This window comes from Neodiprion pinetum, chromosome 5, assembly GCF_021155775.2.
Source record: "Neodiprion pinetum isolate iyNeoPine1 chromosome 5, iyNeoPine1.2, whole genome shotgun sequence".
Lineage (NCBI taxonomy): Eukaryota > Metazoa > Arthropoda > Insecta > Hymenoptera > Diprionidae > Neodiprion > Neodiprion pinetum.
In genome coordinates this window covers 23,032,901-23,052,879 of record NC_060236.1, presented here as the reverse complement: position 1 = coordinate 23,052,879, position 19,979 = coordinate 23,032,901, and the positions used below count along the sequence as shown (strand labels likewise).

The 19,979-nt window shown below is 41.2% G+C and overlaps 1 protein-coding gene across 10 annotated transcripts in view; it reads right to left on the bottom strand.

Annotated features, from left to right (window-relative positions):
- The window catches only part of Prosap (prosap), a 69,357-nt gene that overhangs the window by 26,859 nt on the left and 22,519 nt on the right, over positions 1 to 19,979 (bottom strand). For 2 of the 10 annotated variants that reach the window (XM_046625370.2, XM_046625371.2), the window contains exon 1: positions 1,207 to 1,744. The exons of the other annotated variants lie outside the window; for them this stretch is intronic. The gene's annotated coding sequence lies outside the window, so the exon portion shown is untranslated. Of the gene's footprint in view, positions 1 to 1,206; positions 1,745 to 19,979 lie in introns of those variants that run through there. 10 annotated transcript variants of the gene reach the window in all.

The following is a 19,979-nucleotide window of genomic DNA, read 5'->3' as shown; positions in this document are numbered from 1 at the left end:
GATTCTTCTACCTTCTCTTCGCGAAGTCTGTACGCGTACTTACGAACATCGATTGTCTGTCTGACAGTGACACGATGTAAATCATAATTTTATAGGCCTGCCCCAGGCTCAACGTACATTCCGAATACAAGCAGGTCGAGATTTTTACGTCTGACTTTCGATCCTCTTCTCCCCCCGCCCTTTCACGCCGTCTGTAATTCACGTTAGGTGTGGGCGTTAGTCGCCGACTTGAACCGTACACTTACCGAACGTATGGTTCGACATGATCAAGGGAAAAGCGCCGGTCCATCGCTCGGGGTATTGTCTCGCCTCGGCATATTATTCTCAGAAACAGATTCCGAGCTTATTGATCCAGTTCGCGTTTTATATGGTCCTCGACATTCGTGTCCCGCCGATAATAGGTACCCAAAGATTTTTCGCGAGGGTGTACGACACTCGCATTGCAAAGGAGATCGCATAACAACCGTGACACGAATAATCGACAAAATAGATCCGACCGTGTGAAAAGAGATCGACTAATGACAGACTATCAATATCTATTATTAGTATTCATATTCATTAATTCATTCAGAAGCCCAAATCCAAAGCTATCTAGTATTATTCTAGATCCATCGTCACGACGACATTGAAACGAGGGTATAAAATTGGCACGAGAGTGAACCCGCTACGTAAGGGACGAACAAATACACGTAGAGATTCGACGCCTTGTCGTCGAGCTTGCAAGCGCTTCTAGACCTTCCAGGTCCTACATTGACTGCATCGGAACAAGTGAGGCGAGGCACCGCGAGGATGTTGGAGGGGGTGGCCACCCTCCACGGGTATAGTGACAGAGGTACGTGAATCGCAGATAACTGATGCCGAGGAAAGTGGGGGGATAACAGGCCCGTACTGCACCCTCGGATATGCAACAGCAAAAAAAAACCTCAGACTATCCCGAAGAGATATGTGTGCAAGAGAATGACGGAAAAGGCAAGATCTCGAATATATGACTATGATCTCGACCTGGCAACTATCCGTAACCGCCCACCTTGACGTAGTCCACTGTTCAGACAAGGTCATTTCTTACAACACCGCATTTATCTTGTTAATAAATTTTCAAGAGATTTATTTGGTTCATCAATTGTTCAACCTCGATTCGGTAGTACACCCGACATTTGCAGCGGATTGAATTGAAGAATTTTTTTACGGTCACTTGCGTACACTTACCCTTGACGAGGATTGGTCTTTGGTCTTGATCCAAACGCTGAGATACATAATCCAAGAGAAGAATATCTAACCTGCGTCGGTACACTTAACGAAAATACGATTATAGGTGACCTTGTAGTTTCCAGATTTTTGTAACTCGGTGAAAAACGTACGATCGTGACGTAGCACTGGGAAAAGGCATTGTTATACCGATACTGTAAGAAGACGACGAGAAGAAAGGATAAAGACTGATCAAATACTAAAAGTTACGGTACGACATTTTCAGTACACGGTTCCAATCGTTTCTGCAACATCATCCAAACCGAAGTTACATGATCTGCAGTACGAATAAGAAGGGTAACAAACGAAAATAGGGATCGAGGGTTATACCAACTCGTCTTATTATCGAATAAAATAATTTTTAAGAACGAAAGAGTAATCCCGGCGTTGTTGATCCAGTCAAGCACTAAATAAAACGGCACCCCGCACTCCGACACCTGATAACAGCGCACAGCCCTCTTAGGTTTAGTCGTACGGCATTTCGGGAAAAACACATCCCTACCGGTGCCTCGTCGATCCCAAGGTGGCGCCATCAGGGAGCTCCGCAGGGGCGGCTAGTGAGGGGGGTGGTGGATGTGGTTGCCCGGCAACGCCGAGAGATCGACCGAGTACAACCCCTGTAAGAGAGATGGAAGCCGCCCCCGGATTCGCTTACGCGTCAATTCGTCGCAATTCCCACCTGGTAGGAAAAGCTACGAACGAACCTCGCCCAACTCGATTTCATCTCGCTGCAGCTGCGTCTTTGCTTTTATATCTTGTGGGTCTTTTTCGTGCGCCGATTTTCTCCTCACAACTCGCGCATGGGCCTTTCCGCAAATATATGTAATTAATTTTTTCCTAGTGTGGATATCTGCAGCAGCCAAAGATTGGAATAAACGAAACTGCTCATCTATACGAAGATGTTTCGTCTTACCACACTTTAAGACTGAGATCGTCAAAACGAACCGGTTTCTCTGCAGAGTAGACAATTACCTGAAGATCTTACCACTTTTTACACTGAAAGATTGTCTTATCGGTATACCGTGAATGTTAATCCGACGTTAGTCAATCCAACACTAGCTAATACTCAATTCCCGAATTGTGCAGAAAAATTGTTCGATAGTAGTTAGACGGTAAATGTTAAGATCACATTCTTTACAGAGTAAATATGCAGAGGTCCAAGGGAAAAACCACTTCAGTCCATATTTTATCGAAAACGAGTTAGCGATACGATTGTTGTGGCTTTAGAGAGTGCTTTCAGAAAATACCACTGGAAACCTGAATTTGCATTTTTCTTGAAATCACCCGAGTGGACTAATGTGGTTATTACCCTGGGCGCTTCATATACACAGACATCGAGCACCGTATCCCGTGACTATCTCTTGAAGCGGATGTCGATTGAACCAGTCGAGGTGACTTCGTGCCTCGCGTTAAGCTGCACGTTAAAGCGACGCCACTGCGGTAAGCGCGAGTGGCAAGCTTCAGAAGATATTAGATTGCCATGCATTATGCGATTGCGGGACACAACGGATAAAACCTACAAATATTCAAACTGATGTATCGAAACGTACGAGGTTGAAGTTAGCGGCCATGCATAAGTAAAACTCTAGGGACAAATAGGGTTTGGGGTCCAATGACGAAAACTCCTAATTGTACACATTTTTTACAATCACATAAATAGTGCTTAAGAATTACATTACAGTAGAGTTTTGGAGAGAGGTGTTGTAGAAATGGTCTGTTAATCACAAGACTGTAATGTGAGGAACCCCGGACAACGAACTGACCGTGACGACTCGGTAAAACATTTCCCTGCAATCTCCGTCGGACAGTGGCTATCTATTATGCAGCTTTTCCGACTTACTGCGGAGTGCTGAAACAATTGCAGCCTCCCTATAAACAAATTAACATCTTAACAAGAGATATATCGAGGGTTGAATTAATTGGATTTATCAGGGAATCAGATCGGCTAATTGGAATATTGAAGTTAGGCATCACGGATTGTACAATGGTCAATTTGTCGTTCGATATTCCGATCTTTTCTGAACGTTGTTCTCTTTGTGCTGAAGTATCGAGTGATTGCATCAGGGCAGCAGAGTAAACAGACGCAATGTAAACAGGTAGGTAAGTAGATACGTATAAGTTTCAGATGAGAATGATCCAGAAGCTTAATATTCGAATGTCACTAGCCAGTGGACCATCTCTTACGATAGTACGACTCGAATATCATTCAACGATAAAAAACTGATCGATAATTGATAAATGTAATGCCAAGAAAGAATGTATACGGTAGATAACGTAAACTAATCGTTGCTCAAGTGCAGGCATAGTGAGGAGGATCGCTAAGCGGTAACAGGTTACCCTTATCACTCCCTCCCCTGCAATAATATGCGCTTGTTGTCGATCTTCCCTATGCCGCCTGACGCCCAACATTGAACTCGGAGACCTCCACCGCGAGAGGAAGCAAGGAAATAACGGGACGAAGAAGGGTGACCCTCTTTCTATTGATCTAACCCCCTAAAAAATATGTCATCCTAAGAGTGACGCATTTCCTCGCGGAGCCTTCCCCCCGTTTAATAATTTCTATAGGTCTCTGCCCTTCCGCTCCGCTTGTCCAATTAACGTCCGCCAATCAGAGTGATCCCCATTCTAGAGGGCGGAGAACAACATCCACTCTGCGAGTTATTAATTCACAAGTTAAAAAAGGGGGATATCTGTACGTTATACGCGTTCATGTGCTTGTAAGTATGTACGCACCTATAGGTGTATAGTTATGGGTCCTCGTTGTACCGACAACCGGTAAAGGAAAAGGAAGTATGAATATTGGTGAGCTCGTTGGATTGACGTCAACGCGTCAATTGCGCCATACGCCTGGATCCCCATGCGCTGATTTATCAAATCAATTACCAATTTGTAGCATATAGGTACCTATACGCGTACCAGCTACATCTATCGCTTCACTGTACCAATGTTACTACAAAATCCGAAGGGATAAACAAGTTGATATCATCATTTAGTCATTGCAGCATTACGGCCGTACAGTGCAATCTCTCAATAGAGCCGCTCACGGGCTGCGAGGGGAATACATTTCTCAGATTCTTGGTTCCCCCACTCTGACTACAAACGCTCGTTCTCGATCCTTTCAATAGTACCGCGCGAAAAAGTGTAACTTTCGTACTTTTGTCTTCCATTTACGTACATTTGAGGACAATGAATCTGAAACGGCTCATTTTTTACACCAGACAGTTATGTTGGCAACACAGAGAAACCTACAGCGCCACAGTCGGCCGAGCGCCAAACAAACTCAATCTCAATAAACGTAACATAAACCCATGACCGTCGAATCTAACCTAAGAATACCGCGGGGATAATGACTTGTTGGATTGACACGTATTCTAAGGTTAGATTCGACGGTCATGGGTTATGTTACGTTTATTGAGATTGGGTTTGTTTCGCGCTCGGCCGACCGTGGCGCTGTAGGTTTCTGTGTTGCCAACATAACCGCCTGGTGTGAAAAATTAGCCGTCCCAGATTCATTGTCCCCAAGTGTACGTACCACTGAATCACTGAAGGTATGTATGCATTTCAGCAGCGGCACTATTGAGAGGTTCTACTGTATAAGTTCTGCGGTATCAATACTACACCTCACGGGCCGCTGACTTATTCATACCCACTTCACATGTATACGTATACTATGCAACTAATGTGTGTAAAGTTGTTTCAATTGAATAAACCCGTAGTATTCCTTGCCCAATGAACCGTAATGCTACAGATTTTCGATCTTTTAACGTCCCCGAAACGTCCAAAACGGCGCGTGGCATCGGCGACAAATTAAAGCGGGCGATCCATCGGCGTAGAAGCTCCAAGGGTTGGAAAGCGAAGGCTAAGTTATATGCCATATCCCGATTCAATCGCTTTCTGGCACGACCTTTCGTAAATGAAGTGCTTTATACCTACGGTTGCCTTCGCGAAAAACGTCCGATTGAGTAAAAATTGTGAAACTTTATTAAAAATATATTTTGGAACCTACAAGCTCGTTTACAAATATTTCCAAAATCGCTTGAATGTTCCGAATGACCAGTATAGAATATTTGTGAACACGATGCCAAACAAATCACTTACTTGACCGATTTGGTTGAAATTTGGAAGGAAAATTGTCTACATCGAGACAATGTTCAAGTAACTTTGTCAGACTTCTTTTCCCATTCGATTTGAAAATGACAACCCTTCAAACTTTTGGAGATTTCGTAACTTCTACAATCTTCAAGTTACATAATTCGCTGAAGTACGAAATTCAGCTTTATGCCAATGCAATATGTTGTTCGTAATTTTTTCTGTAATTTCACTTTTTTCTCATCGTACAGTAAGTTCAGTGACGACGAAGAAAACTAGGTTCGGCAAAAGCTTGTATTTGCTTTTCGAATAATAGCAAATGAGAGAGGAATATATTGTGATTTATGTAAGAGAGGCGAACGTTAACTATGTACAAAGTAGAGTTTTATTCCATAATGGTCACATTTATTGAACTATTTCGACACTTCGGATGGGCCCAGCCGACCATTTTCAGAAAATGTGACTGTGACCTGATCGGCAAAGATGTTAACGAGACGCCATTTGGGGAGAAAGTGAAGATGGTCACGGACCTTTCCTGAAGATGGTCGGCTGGGCCCGTCCGAGGTGTAGAAATAGTTCAATAAATATGATCATTGTCTAAGATAACTCTCCTTAATACTATATTCGTGGTCAAAAAAATTACTATGTTAACTATTTACGGCACGCGTGTCGTGTAGAATGACGTCGCAACGACCTGTGTGCATCTCTAATGTTAGCATATCGTAAATAAATCGACGTTCTCTTGGCATCCAGATTAGTTTTATAGTTCCTCCTGAATTAATACAACAGTTCATTTAATTTTCTCGAAATGCAGCATAAACTATTCAGCTATCTGTAATCAGAGATGTTTTTTTTTTTTTTTTTTTTCAAATAACCAGGTTTAAAAAAATGGATACATGATGATGTTAAGCATAATATCAAAGTACGGTATGAAATAATGATGACAAAAATGGATAATAGAACTTGAAGACAAAGTTCAACAACAAAACTAAATAAGTCACAAAAAGAGAATATAAATAACCTTTCACTGAAATTCTCGCCGAAAAACAAAAAAAAAACATAGATAAGCAAAAAAAGGGACCAGATTTCACTACGTCGTTGTCGTTGTTGGTTCCAGATAACGCTAACAAGTGAAGATATTTGATAACCGTGCAAAGTCCACAAGGTTTAAGATAGTAATGTTAATCCCGAGAAAATATTTCAAGATATCACTATTCTGCGTCTTTTAAATGACTTTGAACGAGCCGAGTTCGCAAAAAGTTTGCGAAACAATGATTATTCGAAAATGCATGTTTAAATCAACGTTACGAACTTCAACCTGACGAAAACTTCATCATAGCCGCTGAATGGGTGAAAAATGAATGATTGATGCGAACCAATGTCATAAGACGTTGTTATAGTATTAGGAAGTCATATGCTATTCTCTAGGATCTGTGTAATGCAATCGCAAAAGGTTCCACAACGCGACTTAAGTGATTTCCAAAATTATACCCACTTTCATCTGCTAGTCATTCTCCAAACTATGATACATGTATTTTTTTTGAAATATCGGGCTTACGACGAGATATTGGTATTTGATAGTGAAATGCTGGTGCTTCGAACTCGGTTCTCTGGACCGAAGAGATCTTTGACGATATTAGTTTTGTTGACTTCGAACATAGTTCCGATTGATAGTTGTCCTTAATCAATTATCGAAATCTGTTTTTTTTACATTGCCAGCCTACGACGGTGAGATACCGTCGTTCAAAAGTGAGATGGTGATGCTGCTCTTTGGTTTCGTATTTCGGAAACGTTGCTAACGATAGTTGCGATATATAGTTATCCCCACATAAATATAATAATAGTATTGCCTATTAGATCCTATACATAATACCCAATACATTGATGTATTGTTGAGCGAGATACGTCTTTGTCATTCAAATGTCTCGTTGTTGTTAATTCAGATGCCAGTGTTCCGACAGAACTATTGACGTACCTTATCCAGATTATAAAACTCTTTACATCTCTGCTCTCCTGATGTCAAATGATCAAATGCTGGTGACGTGTCACCAGTAACCTCTTTGAAATGCTGCATTTTGAGAAACTTAAACGAACTGTTTTATTAACCCGTGTGGAACTACAGAAGTAATCCGAATGGCAATAATCCAACAGTTCAATAATGACATTCTAAGATTTGTTGTGCTAAATGTCAAAAACATGTTTTTCTTTTAATAATTTTTTCGATAGAGCATTTCTGCTTTAGAGCTATAGAACTGATCAGATTAATGCTCTATCAAAGTCAAGTGATCGAATTTCCCTGAGATGCTGTCGGATATTGACGCGTAGTTGTCATATCATTTTTTTGTATAAGTGTGTTTTGCAAATTTCTAAGAAACTATTGCCGAAACTCATCGGTAAGTATAGAACTAACTAACCGTCCGCAAATGGAACTATGATTTATTTATGATAAGCAAAAATTTAAGACGCCAAGTTCACACATGTGTCGCGATGGCGGGTAAAGATATTGTTTGAACACAGAACACCCGAAGAAGTAGGTGCCTATCTCGTACTGTATATAAGGAACGCTGACATTGTAGTCTCATGAGAGGCGAGGCTACTTTCTCTGTCATGATAGCCTGCGGGGTTCTACCGCAGAGGTTAGACACATATACCGAGGCGTATCAACCAAGTCCTCGCGTCTTTCGATCAACTCCATTGGCGGCGTCCAACCCAAACAATACATCAGAGAGTTACGCAGATGCGAAGCAACGACCGATCAAGATTCGATTTGTGCAGCGTAATGTAATATGCCTTCTCAGTCCGGTTTGTCGTCGTTATAGTCAACTGTCAGTCATTCTTTAGCACTTCATTAACAGAGGTGATGCGAAGATTGGGATGTAGGGGGGAGAGAGGGGGAGAGATTGTTCCTCTTCTTCTCTTCATAAATATGTTTATCTATCTTAGATCCTTCTATTGGGATCAGAGACTAGCACCGAAACGCATGATCGTCGTGGATGACGAACAAGCTTCTCCATCACGTACACACATTTTCTCCGCGAGATTGCTCGGTGCTGCAATTTCAACAAACATCGTTGGCAGCCATAAACTGGCAACGAAAACATCAGGCTAGATGGAAAAGAAAAAATCCCAAGATCTGTGAAGAGCTATCACTGTGCGTGCGCCACAGCAAATGGAATACATATAAACCGTCTAATTGTAAAGTAAGCTACTAAGTTTTGTGGAGAGTCTTCACTTTATAATCTTAAGTATGAAGTAATGTTAGAAAATTATGTGAAAATGAATCACAGCACCATTCCGCGAGCAGGCAACCCAAGAGGAGCTAATGGGTTGCCTTATGGTGGTGTGATTCGTTTCCACATAACGTTTCTTGTTGTACACAATCTCCCGGTACGTTCATACACATGCGTGTGCCATAATTTTGCGCCGGGCATATCGAAAGTAATATCGTCTGAGCAGTTTCGTTTCCAGCGTGCAAATGGAACTCCATATTAACGAGAGGAGGCAGGCAAATTAATGGAAAGTTACGTCCATTTGCCTATTCAATACTATGTTTGCTGGATAACTACAAACGCTAAAATATATTATACATGGCACACGATTTATGAACGAGCAGTAGTAACCTTTCTGTACTCGACGAACATGAAATTGCCCAACTCGAGAGATAACCGTTTGGAAGCCGCTTTTTATTTCACTCCCACCTGAAACGCTTGATGGATACAGTAAACAAGGAAACCTCACTAAGGGATATCACTTAAATCCAATTTAAAAAGATTACGCTAGGATTTTGAAATTTTCCGATATAAATAGCGTCGTTAACGTCGCTTCCAAGTAATGACGCAATAATGAAATTACCTTCCGAGTTGTTGCCACATAGCTGCATTCATTAATACTAACTTCACCCTGCAAGTATAATGTAGAGAATTAAATTATCTCTGCAAAATGCATCTACGTAAAGAAATATAATTCTCGAAATACTCTTTGAGGATCCATGCTTGCGGTATCAGAAAAATAGCAATAGTAAAAAAAATGATAATATTTCAAGGACGGTAGAAGAACTATTTCGATCAGTTCCAAAGAAGATTCTTGTTGCAGATTTTCTCCGCAGAACTGCGGTAGAAGGATGTACTAAATCTTAGCCGGATATCTCGCTAGCACATCAGAGGCAGTATGGCATAGCGGGGGGTACGATACCCGGTTCTTGGTTCTTGGCTCTTGGCTCTTGGCTCTTGGCTCTTCGCTCTACGGTCAAGATCCAGGGCCGTATCCTCGTATATCCGCCGAGCGATGCGGGTAACGAGGAGTAGGAGAAAGAGAAATCTCTGCCGGAGGCGTCGAGCCTCAAAATCTCCCTTCTCGTCCCCAAAGCTACGCTCGCAACTCAGTCATGTTCTTTTTCTCTCACCGATGCCTTATCCATACATCCGAGTTTAAACTACGAGCGACTGGCCGTAGCTCTTTGCCTGCTTCAGCTACTCCAATCCGATCCTGGATCGAGTTGTAGCCGAGCTAGCGCGATGGTGTACGACACAATATAGTGTTGCACTGACTCCACCGGCGTTGGGGGGGACATGCATATGAGGAACCAACTATAGAAGAATTTCAGGTCTGTCTCAAGGTTGTAAAACGGTTGAACGGCGAATAGGTACAGACATTTTCTACGCGACTCTCGCTACGACAGATTTATCGAAAGTGATTGCAGTTAGTCTTACCATAAGCATATGCACGGGTTTAAACAATCGATTTTATCACAAATATTGTTGGTACCTACCGTTAAAATATGCCGGTAGACATCGATCGAGACTGCAACTGCAATGATCTATCCATCAACCTCAATATCCCAGATCATCACCAACGTAAACACCGTCGATCTAACACCTGAATATTTGGCTACTCGAATGTTGGTCGTTCGAAATTTTTACCAGTCGGATTTGCGGCCATTCAGTGTAATGGTCTATCTAAGCTTTAACCCACACCCTCTGAACACCCAACTAACACACTTAACGGAGCTATTGTGAACTACGAATGTGATCAGGTTGTGACTAATGTGCGATTTCTATTATTCATTCGGCCAGTTGTTCTGTTAATAACTAATTGTACATAAAGGGTGTAAATTTTGAACGGTGCAAATAGCTAATCGCAGACTGCACTGGTCGAATGAACTTTAGTTATCAACAAGGGACGTATTCGCAAGTAAGTTTGCTAAGAAGTAAAAAATTATTTTCAAACCCCTCCGTGACTTCAGAACGAGCTGCCTGTGGCTTCTTTGAAATTTGGTCAAAGACCCTGCGATACCGATGACGTTTTGGGTGTTTTTTTTTTTTTCTTTCTTTCCTTCCTCTTCAATTTATAATCTGTTATTCTGAAAAGAGCCCCAACAACTATGACCGTTGTTAGGAATTATTTTATCCGATAAGCAGACAGGTATGCGATTACACGAGGCAGCCCCACTAGTGCCAGCCCTGTCCTGGACCAGAGTATTGATCCGCCAGAGCGTACAGTAGTGCGCCAGAGTCAGTGGCTCGATGAGAAGAAGAAAATCCTACAGTAAAGCACAGCCACATGATTAGTAGCACTTTTATTATTTATTCGTCTGAATTTTGATGGTGTCGCAAGTCGATAATAAAATAAACAAAAGGGTTGTTTGTTGTTTGGGCTGATGAAGAGGGCACGACGGTTGTAACTTAGATACGTACGTATTGCACTAAGGAAGTGTACGGAACTCATTTCGGTTTATTTAACTTTAATTTCTTTCTGCTTACTCAACAATTAATATTCTTTCTGAAAAAGACACTCTCCGTGCCAGAAATGCCAAACGACCCTTTTGTTTGTTTTATTATTGACTTATGCCGCCCAGAAAGTTGGATAAATTTAATCCAAATAAGGTCAAGGTGCTAACCACACCGTGAATTTATTGTAAGCGTAAAACTTCCGATAAAACGCGATAAAAAAAAAACCCCATAGACATTCGTTTTGCAAGAACTGACAACCTGCCCATAGGTGAGTACCTAGTTGTAGGTATATGTAGTGCCAAGCGAACGCGAGTTAGTGACGAATTACGAGCAAATTAGAGAGATATAAGAAAGCTCACGCGGTCGTATGAAGTATTATATGAATACTATACATGTTACAATCCGTGTAACCAACACGATGAAAGTCTAAGGAAGCGGGATATTTTTTCTTTCAAGTACAACCCCGGTAAACGATGTTTAACATGGGTAATAATGACAAAAAATTTCAAAGTAGCGTTAAAAGTTAACGAGCGAGTCTGCAGGCAGAGATGTAAAATAATAGTAACAACGAGAAAGTCCATCCAGCTGGACAAGTTAAAATTTATATGGCTCAAAGTACTGCTTACTGAACTTAACGCTTGTAACCCTGTTACAATTTTAAGGAATTTAAAAAAAGGACTTGTAACAAGCTACAGCTCGTTACACATCATCTTGTCAGTTTATCTTTCCAATCTGTGGGTATTATTAGGATGCTCGTTATTTGGGGCGTAAGCAAATTTTTATCGGGCAGCCTCCAATTGATATCAAATCACCAAAAATAAAGAGTTAATTAATCTTTATAAGTCACAGAATTGAATTTTCACCAATATCTAGTTACTTGATCATTTTTCGAAATTGTATCAACTAGGTAGTTACACTACTATCTCGTTGGTCTTACGGTGTTGATACGTTGAAAAATCAATAGACTTGTGTACACGGTAAATGGGAATGGAACAAACAGTGTAAGCTTACAGTTAGAGTGTATGCGAGTACCATACTTGCGTATTATATGTATATACAGCGCTATACGAGGATACATATTATGAACACTTATTTTCAGCAAAAACGAAAGTATAGATATGGAGAAAGAGAAGAAAAGAACGAAGAGAGCAGTTCAACAGCGAGTATGAAACCAAGAAAAAGAGGGCATGTTAGCTTAATGAAAGGCGAACCGACTGTGAAAATTGCATTTGTTTATGCGTACTTTGTCGGCTAAGGCATCCCATATAGGTATGTTTGTATTATTATTGCTCATACGGGATAAAATACTTAGGTATGCCTGCAGGTAACAGGTGGTGAGTATCTTATACGAATACGCAAATTGATAGGATCCTGACTCCGTCGAGTATGTCGCATGTTTTAAACGTTGTTCAAAGTTGACGCTTGTTTTCAAACAACCATGAGCTAAAACCAAATGTAAAACTAAAATATGGAAAAAAATCAAGTAAACGACAAGAACACAGTTAAATTTTGACGATCCCTTAGGTAACAGGTCAGCACATTATTGTATTGTCTACTCTGGTCACGTCTAAATGAGTACCTATAACTATTAACTACTGCATTGCACCCTGTTTCTGATTCGGTCACATCTCAACGTACGTGGCACAGTGCATACAGATAGTTTGCAGGTATGCGCATTAGCGTCTCCTTCATTTCAATTCGGAATAAGGGTAAAACGTAAACGCTCAGTCATGCGATTGATTGATTCGATCGAGCCCTAGTAACGTCCGTAAAGGTATAGAGGGTGTTTGTGAGTAAACACCGCAGTATGTTGGGTTGCCTACCACTGAGGGGAAGAAATATCGGTAATACAGACGTGCCGAGTTATCGATAAGTATCGCGTTTAAAGTACTCGCGGGTGAATTGGAACTACTCGTGTTGCAAAATTTTGTGGATTTGGCCAAGCAGTTGTTTCACTATTTATAACTCATGCTAAAGCGTTCAGTGATCACGTTCCGAAGTCACGTTGAAGTGATCACATAATTTGACTTTACTAAATTCGTTATGACTCGGTGAGTCTCTTTTACCGATAACTGTTCCCCTCGGTGATAGGCAACTCAACATACTGCGGCGTTTGCTCGAAAACACACTGTATATATCTGATACAAAATGTACCTGGATCACTGAATGAGGCTGATTACAATTCCCCATTAAAAAAAAACGACTTTGATGTATCGTAACAAGTATACAATTTCCCGATCATTTTCAACGATGATTGCCGCTCGTAGCATAAATTGACGTTAATCTTAGATTACAGAGGGACGTCGCATTTGAAGCGGAGAAAAAAAAAATTTGTATCTCAAGGGATTATTTCATAAGAAGAAAAGAATAACTGGGGGTTTAATAACACATGCTACGTGTGTATAATACATAAGAAAAAAAAAAAACACTTTCAACTGACGATGAATGAAAAATATATTGGCTTGAAATTGCTTGATTTCACATGTAATGCCCCGTATACAATATATTACTCGATCCACTGATTCATAAAATGGAGCAAGTGCCGTTGTCTCGTTACCGTTCCTCGCATCATCTTCCACACCAATCAGTAAAACTCTACACTCTGTTACGCGAGGTCCGGGTGTTCCGAGTAAAAAAGATTCACGCGTGCCGAGTTGAAACGAGGCGTCTGGTGGATGGCAAAATATAATTTTTCACCGACAATTATGGATACGATATACGTGGGGTACCTAGTTATAGACGGGGATGAGGGCATACGTATGTATATTTAACGTATAGATAGATCGATAATTATAGGTACTACCGTGCATGGACAGGTATAAGATGCGGTAGGCAGTCTGTAGGGTGCTCATGCGCGGCACAGCACAATAGTCTGGCCAACGCCTCCCTGCATCATTGAGCGTTCCTTGCCACGGCAACGAACCAGAGCCCGCGCAGACCCTGTAATTACAAGGGACCGGTTCGGTTTCCCTGGCAGTTAACCCGCGTACACGTACCTACGTACGTACGTACGTACGTTCGTTCGTTCGTTCGTTCGTGCATAATTGCTGGAGCCAACAAGGCCCAAAGCACGGCACCGCGTTTCGCCAGTACGCCTCCGAATACTTAGCTCCATAACCATCAGGAAACATGGATAAAAGGCTGCACGCACTGATCGTCAATCGATAGATTGCCCATTGGTGAGCGTACTCGAAGGTCGCCGCTCTCAAGAATTGAACTCTGGTGATTCATATGCCCGCCGGTTATTTTACAATTAAGCAATTTTAATCATTGAGAGTTGTCGGGTGGCTCGCGCTAACTCTGCAGTGACGTCAGAATTCCGTATGGGCAACCGGTAAGAAACTGGTTCGGCGTCTGGACAACCTACGTAGGTGCACACAGCTGGTACGTTTTAATACAGCCGTGAAGTATAGTACGAGTACGAAGCGGCTACTTCGAGATTTGACGATCATCGTGAGATCACCGGGCTCATCGCGAACTTGAATGATTTTCACCTTTGACCGGGACCATTGAATCTGTGCTTAATCTTGATAATCATGATTCCCTGTTTATCAGGTTGCGCAGTATGTTACTACCAGTACAGTAATTAAGTACACACAACATGGAAAATAAAGTGGTAAATTATCTGCCAGACGGAGAACCTAACCTACCTGAATTATAGATTTTAGCGCACACCCTTGAAACCTGCAACCATTGTCACGGCGGACAAGCCCGTAACCAACTTCAGTATTGTACCATGTAAAGATGCTGCAGTACACCGAATATTACATGTATGAACCTGCACACGGTAACCCGAAAAAGTTCTTATATGGTTTCAAGTGACCTGCTTCTAATCCTAGCCTTGCTCCTTCAGGTACCAATTATCTTCAAGATCTTCTTTAGCGTGACGCAGAGTGCGGTTAAAAGCAAACGATCCTGCCTCAGACCATGCACCATGACTCCCTGTGGCCTGTAGTACATACTCATCGAATACGCCGTAATTATGTAACATCAACGACCCATTAGCTTCCAATTAGTACCACCGTAAAAATACTTATTAATAGTGTAACTTTACTGGCCATAACGGGTTGCGCCATAGGCGATGAAAAGCGATGATACGCCGAAACGTGAAAACGAAATGAATGATAATAACAGAAAAATCTCAAACTCGTGAATATTCAATCTTCCATATTCACAGGTTACATAGATATCCCTGATTCAAACGATTTACCACATACCGTGACAAACGCGGAGAAAGTGAAAGAGTAGATTTTACTGAATACTGCGGGAAAAAAGGGGGATGGATACATCAGGTTTCGTAGTAAAATATACTTCGTAAAATGCCGAATTTACCATAGAAACGGTAAAAACCACTACATTTATGGTTAAAAAAAATATATAGTTAACATGGGTATTTTTTGACGAAAAGACCTTGATGTATCCCTTTTTTCCTACAGTTTAGAGTAAAATATGCACTTTATCATCTCTCCGTGAGAGGGTCCACTTGCTGAAGTAGTGCAAACGCTTTGCTACCGAGGAGCACCGCACGTGCGAAAAAAAAAACGTTCAAAAGTCAGCAAGATTGAGTAAGATTAATTTCAACAACGTTGGACGAGGTATCTCGTACCTCATAGGTATCTATCTACCATATTCATCCGTTGTACGTACACCTACGCGGCTCGCATATATTGCCAGCGGCTAGACACGATTGCTTTCGGCGAACTTGCTTAGGTGGAGTGAGGTTATATCGCTAGAGTTCTCTTCCTTCCTCCATCCCTCCCCCCTGCCCCCTCATCCCTCTCGCCCTCCCACCCTCTCTCTCTCTCTCTCTCTCTCTCTCTCTGTATCTCTCTCGTTCCCTGTCGAATCACCGCATAACGCACACACAGAAGAGATTTACAGTCGGCCAACCGACCGGTTTTCAACCCAGCACTCATGCGCTCTCGTTGTTGTTCCACATAGCAATTTACGTATAGTTCCCCCGTTTACATTTTGCAAGTTTTTTCACTCTATAAAGAATACATCAATTCCCAACTATATACGTTTCAACATTCTTGTCCCTCTAACATCTATGTAGTTGGGGTATGAATTGAATCTATCTATATTTACCCATTCTGTAAATATGATATCCAACGCATTAAACGCTTATAATTTAATGTCCGGTGTCAAATTCGAGGCTACTTCTCATCTCCCTTCCGGCCTCGTCCCCTCTCCGAACAATACGCCACGCATGCAGACAACTATACTTGCATAACGCGAAACAATAAGAAGAAACTGCACACGTCGTGAGAAAAAATGAACTCGGCCTACAGAAAAAGAAGCAAAAATTTCACTTGCCCGCGGTACGGTTTTCTTCCCATCTCGTATTTGGTACCTACATGTTACCGCAGTGATGACGATAGTCATAAAGAAGAAGGAAAAGACTTCTCCTTTTACATGGAAAGGAGGGCTCCGGAACAGATCGTAATCACGGTGACTTCAGGTTCCTTAGAAAAAGATGAAAGTGCAAAAGGACAAAGAATGAGGAATCAGAAAGAGCGCGTCCATAACTTAGAGACATTCGCGATTGACAATGCGCGTGGCAGCAGCGGACAGATACTCGGTACCATTATGTAAAATTTCCGTAAAGCAGTGGCGGACATTTACATGTATGCTTGATGTGCAATATAAGATTTATACACAGCATGATTGAAGGACGAACGGAAAATCACGGTATTCGTTTGCACAATTTTATTCATTGGTGATATTTACACATGGGTGAAGATAATTTTAATACGTGATAGATACAATTCGTCGTAACGACAATATAGATACGACACGTCCGCAATGTCAATACGAAGAAAAACGAATTATGTACACGAGAAAACAATACGAGCAGGACAGTAGCATGTATGTAGTGGATATCAGTGTTTATCTGTGTTGCTGGATAACGTGAGAATTTCAAGAAATACAATGGTGAAAGAATGAAATTATTATTTTTCAACATTCCGGATGTGTATCAATTTGGTGAGAACCCGACGATATGCGAAATGAGTACCCAGATGAGAATCGAATACCATCCACGAGAAATGGATTCATTTTTTCCTCAAACTGCTGCCCTCCGTTATACCAACATGCTCTCGTCCTAGCGGTTTAGTTATTATACCCTTTAACTATCAGATACATAGATCGATATCTGGTGAGCCATAAAAGGGACCCAATGGAGAACGGCTGCGTGGCTTAACATGTACGACGATTTCTTAATCTTGTACGTACTACGTATAAACGTAGGTAGCTGAAGTAGAAAGGCGATTACTATAAATCCGTACTATACGATACGCCTAATATTTCCTGTAGGTATTGTCTACGAGATCGGTGATACCTGATCGATTTCTTCAACACAGCGTAGATAAACGATGCGTTCATATTATCCCCTGAGAATTACCTACTTCAAATCAGCTTCTCAACACACCGATTGTGATTGTGAATCGCTCTTGGTGGTCGCCGATTAATCTTACGAAATAATGCGTAAGCTGAACAAAAAGACATCAGCCGAATGAAAAGTACAGACTGGGGCTAAATGAGTTTGAATCCAAATACGATTGACCAATTTTCGCGATTTAACGATCGATACGCAGGAATCACAAAATGCGAATACCAAGTTTTCACTTTCGCTGTGGGCATCCACGGTGCAAAATTTCTCTTGTTACAATTATGCGACCCACATGGCGAATCCGTCGATGTTATCTGGGATAGTCTTTCAATGTACACACGGGGACAATGAATCTGAGACGGCTAATTTTTTACACTAGACAGTTACGTTGGCAACACAGATAAACCTACAGCGCCACAGTCGGCCGAGCGCGAAACTAAATCAATCTCAATAAACTAACATAACCCATGACCGTCGAATCTAACCTTAGAATACGTGTCAATCCAACAAGTAATTATCCCCGCGGTATTCTAAGGTTAGATTCGACGGTCATGGGTTATGTTACGTTTATTGAGATTGAGTTAGTTTCGCGCTCGGCCGACCGTGGCGCTGCAGGTTTCTCTGTGTTGCCAACATAAGTGTCTAGTGTAAAAAAATAACTGTCTCAGATTCATTGTCCTCAAGTATTCCTATGCCTATAATATCAGTAGTTATATCAGATAGTAATTCTTGAGACTGGTCAGTGTCATTGTATCCTATAGGTACGGTATATCATCGGTGTACCAATATACAGCTTGCTCGAATACACAGAAAACTGTTCGCAAATTACGTAAAGTGAAATTCGCCCCGGAGGTATGTGTACAACTGCACACCAACAGACAGGTTTACTAGTATATGTATAATACGTGCCACGAACGATTATCTCTTCCTACGGCTTTTGTAGACGTTACATCCAACCGAGTTTTACCTTTTACAACTTTTCCCGCATACCTTTTCCCACCGGCTAGGTACAACTCGTTATGCCTATTATACAAGCCCCGCGGTTGCCGTTCATTATACGCACACGGTTAAAATGCGTATTATATACCAATCCGCCGCGGTGTACTAATATCACCTCCCCGTGTGTGCCCGAGTTAAATAAGCCCACGCATGTATGAGTATCGAGTGTACATGGGCTATAACTATATTGCTGCCCAGCAATATAATGAAAGCCAACGTAATTGTTATGTGTTTATAAGATATCAGATCGCGTAGCTCTCAAAGTTATAAACACTCTCTCGTATTCCGCGTACACGTGTCGGTGCGGTAATATATATTAATTAGGGTGTGCCAGAAAGAAATTCTTTTTCTTTTTTTTTTCGAATCTCCCACATTAAAAATATCAAACTGGTTTCGTGAAATAAGAAGCCTCGATTGAAAGAGGACACAGAAAAAGTGCGAAATGGTGTTTCACTCGACTATAGGCATTAACACTGATGAGGCACCTTTTAAACTTGATTATCAGCACCCCCCTTTCGGTAATTGAAATATTACGTGACATTCAGCTGTTTTAGCATGTGGTATAATAAGTAAAGAATAAAAAAATGTTGGTAATAATTAAGCTATTAACATTTACTTCCGTTTTTTTTTCCCACCGCGGATATGTACGTATTTGTGGATAATAATGACCCTCGTGAAAGATAGCATCAGGCGATCAATGCTAACAGGTGCCTCATCGCCAATATTGCGATGAGTCACCTGATGCTGGCTTCAAATTTTCGAAACCCCCTTTAGCGAAAAGAATGTTCACACGAAAATACTTAATTCCACGTTGTGGTAGCCAAGAAAAGTACCAATTATTTTGTCACAAAATCTTTAGTAATACTAATTTTGCTATAAAAATGTACCCAACGATTTCATTACGCACTTTTAAAAGTGAACTTCATTGTGAGATAATTGAGTTATAGAATGAACATGTTTTTCGCAACATAAACACAATCGCCTTATCAATGACCCGAAATTCATCGACAAATATGAAAATGAATGATAAATACAAGAATAAATCAACGAGCAACAGTATTTATTTATTTCACAACGGCTTTTTAGCACCAAAGTAAACAATATTAGTAACGGAGGAACAAGATTAAAAAAAAAAATTACTATCGTTTTATTGTGACTAGACTAATGGAAGGAACAGAGCGAACTAGAATATATTTGAAAACTCCGGATTTTCACTTTAAAACGCCACAAAATTTTTTATATTACCTTAAAAACTGACTCCTGTACGTCCGTTTAACTGAAGCTCTGCAGAAAACGATTGGCAAAATGGTAATCACGTTTGTAGGCGAACGGAATATCCTTAGAATACGTGTCAATCCAACAAGTCATTATTCCCGCGGTATTCTAAGGTTGGATTCGACGGTCATAGGTTACGTCACGTTTGTTGAGATTGAGTTTGTTTCGCGCTCGGCCGACTGTGGCGCTGCAGGTCTCTCCGTGTTGCCAACGTAACCGTCTAGTGTAAAGTATTATCCGTCTCAGATTCA